This window comes from Camelus ferus, chromosome 2 (assembly GCF_009834535.1).
Source record: "Camelus ferus isolate YT-003-E chromosome 2, BCGSAC_Cfer_1.0, whole genome shotgun sequence".
In the NCBI taxonomy this organism is placed as follows: Eukaryota; Metazoa; Chordata; class Mammalia; order Artiodactyla; family Camelidae; genus Camelus; species Camelus ferus.
Window position 1 is genome coordinate 46,456,532 of NC_045697.1, and position 5,799 is coordinate 46,462,330.

The 5,799-nt window shown below is 33.8% G+C and overlaps 1 long non-coding RNA gene across 1 annotated transcript; it reads right to left on the bottom strand.

The window, feature by feature from the left end:
• Positions 1-609: 609 nt before the first annotated feature.
• On the bottom strand, positions 610-4,441 carry LOC116656765. The gene is made up of 2 exons (XR_004311691.1): positions 4,104-4,441; positions 610-1,063 (listed from the first exon to the last, which is right to left on the bottom strand). It is a non-coding gene; the product is annotated as an uncharacterized LOC116656765 (long non-coding RNA).
• Positions 4,442-5,799: the final 1,358 nt, after the last annotated feature.

The following is a 5,799-nucleotide window of genomic DNA, read 5'->3' on the forward strand; positions in this document are numbered from 1 at the left end:
AGCTCTATATAACACATTGTGTGTGGGGGGGTGGGGGGTGAGTGTGTGATATCATTTTGACTTCTAAACCCATGACATGTACTGGTCATATTTTATATAAATCATGTAACTAGGAAAAGTCCTAAGAAGATTTCTTCCCAAGTTACTCATAATCCCAATATATCGAAGTTGACTGGCTTTTAAAAATGAATTTTATTCTAGACATAGAATATTTATTTGCAGATAAAAGGATAGGTAGAACAAAAATTAATATACTATAGTCATATTTTAAAATAAATAAAATAAAATACTTGAGAGAAAAGAAATGAAAAGTATGCTGAACTTTAGATAATTAACTTCCTTACCACATGACATATTAGTTCTAGAAGAACCCTCTGAAGCAGAAATGGGCAAACTTTTTCCTTAGAGGACCAGAGAGTTAAGTATTTTAGTCTGTGGGCCACACATGGTTTCTGTCACATATTCCTCGTGTGTGTGTTTAGGGGAAGGGGGTAGGGGATGTATTTACAACCCTTGACAGTTTTAAAAACCAGTCTTATTTTCAGGGCTGAACAAATAGCCCAAGTAAGAATAAAATATTATGACAAACATGAAGAGATTAGACTAATCTTTTAGTAAATTCTTTTATTAAAGCATAATAAACTACAGAAAATACACAAACTGGGAGCATACAGCTTAAATCATTTTCACAAAGTGAATTCACTTGAAGAATAAACTGAAGTGGAGCCAAGAAAAGTCACATTGCTAGCAACTCAGAAGCTGCCCTTCCGGCCGGGCAGCCGCGGAGGTGTTGCCCGCATCCGTCTGTGAGGAAAGAGCCGCTCTCTGCTGCGTGGAGCGCCAAGAGCTCACTTCCCGGACCCGCAGCTCCTTCGTTCCTCCCGGGGCAAGCCCAGCCGGCCGCGGAACACAGTGGGGTCTTTAGGGCCTGATCATTTCTGGTCAACATAGAGCTCCTCTGTTTGGCAGGCCTTTTGCGGAGCTTTCCATCGGATTGGCTGAGACACCTTCAGCTCTGCTTTACCCTCTGAGGCTTTTTTGGCTCGATTCTGTTTTCTCGCGCCTGTCAGGGGGGCAGCGGGTGTAGAGACTTTCACTTCTCGACTATGCTTTCCTCTCACTTACGTTTTTCAAGTGTTACCTCTCATTAAACCTACTGCTGTCCTAATCCATCTCAGCATCTGCTTCCTGGAGGACTGAGGCTGACGCCTGTCCCCTTCCATCTGCTCCTCCATCCTATCAACATAACCATGGCCCTAACTTCTGAGACCCCAGGTAGCTTACTGGATTGAACTGAGTATCAATGGAATCATATACTACATAGTCTTTTGCAACTGGCTTATTTTGTTCAATATTGTTTGTGAGATTCATCTTTCTTATTCTTACAATGGTAAATTGTTCATTCTTGTTCTTTAGTTTCCCATTGTATGAGTATATCTCGATTTATTTATCCATCCTATGATAGATGGACATTAGGTTGTTTCGAGTTTGAGGTCATTATAAAAAAGTCGCTATAAGCATTGTTGCCTGTGTCCTTTGGTGAACATTTGATTCATGTATTTTCGCTTAGATTTGTACCTAGGAGTGCAACTGCTAAGTCATAAGGTATGCACATGCTCAATTTTAGTCAATTTTGTCGAACAAATTTCCAAAGTTCTTTTATGAATTTATACTTCCACTATCAGTGTATGATAGTTCCAGTTGCTCCATTAAAAAAAAAAAAGTCTCTTTTAATTTAGCCATTCTGGTGGGTGTAAAGATAAATTACGTTATAGTTGTAATTTGAATGCTATTGAAAAATGAATGCAGTTTGTCTGTTTATTGGCCATTTGGATGTTCTCTTTTGTAAAGTATCTCCAAGTATTTTGCACATTTTCCCTTCTGTTGTGTTCCATTGTATGCATTTTTCATATTGATTTGTTGATGCTCTTTATATATTCTGTATAGTAATATTTTGTTAACTATATATAGTTCAAATATATTCTACTGTTTTTACTCTTCTAATGATGTCTTTTCATAAAAAAGAATTTCTTAATTATAATGTCATCTAATTTTCTTTATGGTTAATATTTTTTGTTTTTATTTGCCTACACTAGGAAATAATGACATAAAAATTTCTCCAAATTCATGAGGATATTGTCCTGTGATTTCCTCTGAAAAGCTTTATGGTTTTAACTTTAACATTTAGCTTTTGACTATATTTTTGCATATGAAGTGAGGTAGTGGTTATGATTCATTTTTTAATAGGAATATTCAATTTACCCAGCACCATTTATTGAAAAGGCATCTTTTCAGCAATGCAATAAGTAGCCATCTAGATGATAAAAGAAATGCTGCTTTCTTTTCTCTCAATTCTGTTTCACTGGTCTATTTCATTTTCCTTGCATCATTACCATATTTTCCTTATTATTAACGCTTTGTACTATATCTTGACATCTAGCATTGCAACTTCCAGCTTTGTTCTTCTCCAAGAACTCCTTGGCCATTCTTGGGCCTTTTCATTTCCATATAAATTTTATTATCATCTCATCAGTTTTCACTCAGTTCAATAAACTGAATCAACTATGACTCAACTGAATGACAATTGATAGTTTTACAATACTTAATCTTCCTAAACTATGAACATGGTATAGCCTTGCATATATTAAATCTTCTTTAATTCACCTAGTATTCTTGTGATTTTTTGGTGGGGTGTGTGTGTGTGTGGAGGTCTTATACATATTTACTGTATTTATTTCTAGAGATTTATTAATTCAAAAAATTTTTCTGTAGATTCTTTCAGACTTTCTATATAACCAACCAAGCTGTCTCTGAATAACTACAGCTTTAACTCTTCCATTCCAATACGTATAACTTGTATTTCTTTTTTGTCCTTTTTTTCAACACCTAGGACTAGCAATACTACTTTAGCAGCACTAAAATGGTGATAACAAACATCCATTCTCATTCTCAACCTTAGGAGAAAAACTTTCAGTAATTTATTATTAAGTAGGGTACTTGGTACATCTCCATAATCTTTCAAAGATTGAGGGAGTTATTTATTGTTGTATGTAAATGTTGAATTTTGTAAGTGCTTTTTTGCATCTATTGAGATTATACTACACATTTTATCTTTTTGCTTATTTATTTTCTAATAGTAAGTCAACTTTATATTCTGAGTAAACTCTTTTTCCTATATTGTTGTATTCAATTTTCTAATGTTTTGCTTTGAGTTTTTTCACCTATAATTATGAAAAAAAATAGTCTGTGATTTTTTTTTTCTTTTAATATCCTTATCAGTTTTTGTGTAAAGATGGCCTTGGATCCATACATGAGTGCTCCTTTCTTATAATTCCTGAAATAATTTTGGTAAATTATTTTTGCTTGAAACTGTGGAAAAATGCACTGGCAAAACCATCTGGATCTGGTGCTTTCCTTGTGGGGACATTTATAACAATGGATTTAATTTATTTAATAGACTTAGGGATCATTAAATTATCTATATCTTTTTCTGTCAACACTGGTAATTTGCTTTTCCAAGGAATTTGTTTATCTCAACTATAGTGTCAAGTTTGTGTAAAGTTGTTTCCTTACAGTTCATCCTTAATTTTTTTTTTTAATTATATCCAAGATCTGACTCTTGTCTATTCTTTCATCACTATTACTGGCAATTTGTGTTCATTCCCTTTGAGGGGGCATTCTTTCTTGGAGTCTATCAATTTAATTAATCTTAGAATTCTAATAACTGACCCATGACTTTGTTGATTTTTCTCTATTGTAATTATTTTCTCTAGTTCATTCATTTCTGCCTTTCTGATTTTATTTTATTTTTCCTTCTACTTCAATTGGGTTTTATTTGCTATTCTTTTTCTAGAGCCTTAAGGTGAAATATTAGGCCATTGACTTAGTGCTTTCTTCCTTTCTAATAAATCTTCATGACTAGTTATAGCCCGAAATTCTGATATTTTCTAATTCAAATCTTTTCTAATTATCCAATTTCTTTCTTATTTCTTTTTTGACCTAAAGCTTATTTAAGAGTGTGTTATTTACAGGTGTTTGCAGCTTTTCTAGGAATACTGTTGTTAGCCACTTCTAATTTATTCTGCTGTGATAAGAAAACTTACTTTGAAAAACTTGTTTTCTTGATATTTATTGAGGATTTTTTTCTTGGCCCAGCATATGTTCTATCTTGATAACATCCTTTGTACACTGGAAAAGGAACATATATGTTTATTAATGTCAAGTAAAGTAAGATAGTTGATATTATTATTTAAATATTCTCTATACTGCTTAATTTTTTTGACCACTTGTTCTATTAATTACTGACAGAACAACACACTTTCTCCTCCAGTTCCAATTCCCTTCACATTCTGCAGGTCTCACACAAGGTCTCTAACATGGTCTTATCCACTGTGATACACATGTACCCCTAGTTCTTGTTTCTCTCCGCAAGAGGTATTTGTACAGGCCACTTGACATAACGTTTCTTAATTTTAAGAAAAGTATGAGAAAAATAGGCCAAGTCTCATCTTTCTTCTGCATTTTGGTCCAGATTTTATAGTATTTTGCAAGTATGCTTTGAGTTTCAGATTTTCTGTATTTTAAATATTTATTATTTTCCTTAAATTTTTAAAAAAAGGAATGAGGAAAAAAACTTTATTATGCTATATGTAACTAAGAGGCCAGTCAATACTTTTTAAAGTTTTCAGTTTATATTGCTCCTTTTAGATAAAAGTGATAAAGTGATGTCAAAGGTGTGTGATACTTCCTTTGTGCTTCAGGTGTTTTTTCTTGAATCCTGCAGTATAAATTTTACTGCATCTTTAATAAAATCCTCAGCTCAAGCAATCCTTATAAAGGAGAGAGTGTAATATATAGTTTAATATCCTAGTTTTGAAGTTACACAGGCCTGGGTTCAAGTGTTAGATCTATTACAATAATAGAGAAAATTGCTCAATTTCTCTAAATCCTTATTTCTATTTCTGTATGTTGGTGATGAAAATACCCACCTCACAAGGATGTGGTAGGAATTAATGATGTAGCACAGAGAGAACGATTGCTACATAATTATTGGTAAATAAACAGTGGCAATTATGATTATTATTCTACATGAAGATGTCTGATTGAATCAAAGTGATATTGTTATAAAGTTTTATTGCAAAATTCTAGCTTCCCTAATCCTTGGGTAGAAAGATAGATGTAACTCTCCACATACAAGTTAAATCATTTTGCGGGAGAAACAGAAAAATGGTAAACAATGATTCCTACGTTCTAGAACCTTCACATCTGAGCACTGAACTTCCTGGGAGGAAAGTTTTGCTCATGGAAGTGTATGCCAGCCAGTGGCATGTTATCTTTGTCTTGTCTACACCCTGACCTTTCAGCTTTATAACTTCCAAATGTTTATATAATGAGAACTGCCCTTTTAAAATTGACACAGTGATTAAAATACAAAATGAGAGCCGAGACTGCCCTCCAATAAATAGGCTGGATCTGAGCAGACATCTGTCCAGTAAGACTCTTCTAAGCAAGCAGGCACACATTTCTCTGCTTGTATCTAAAAAGTGAAGGTGACATTTATACCGTTCAGTAATTTTTCTCTCCATCTGTTTATTCAATGGTGAGATTTAAGTTGGCAAATGCTACACTCACATTGATACTACTCCTAGGCTATCTTTCAAGTATTCAGCTTTTAGATGGATGAATCCAGAGCCTTGCCAACACACACATTTCTTCTAAATTTCAATTTATAAGAAAACACTCCTTCAAGAAGAGAACTATAATCAAAGCCGAACGCACCCTACTTGGTTGGCAGTTCAT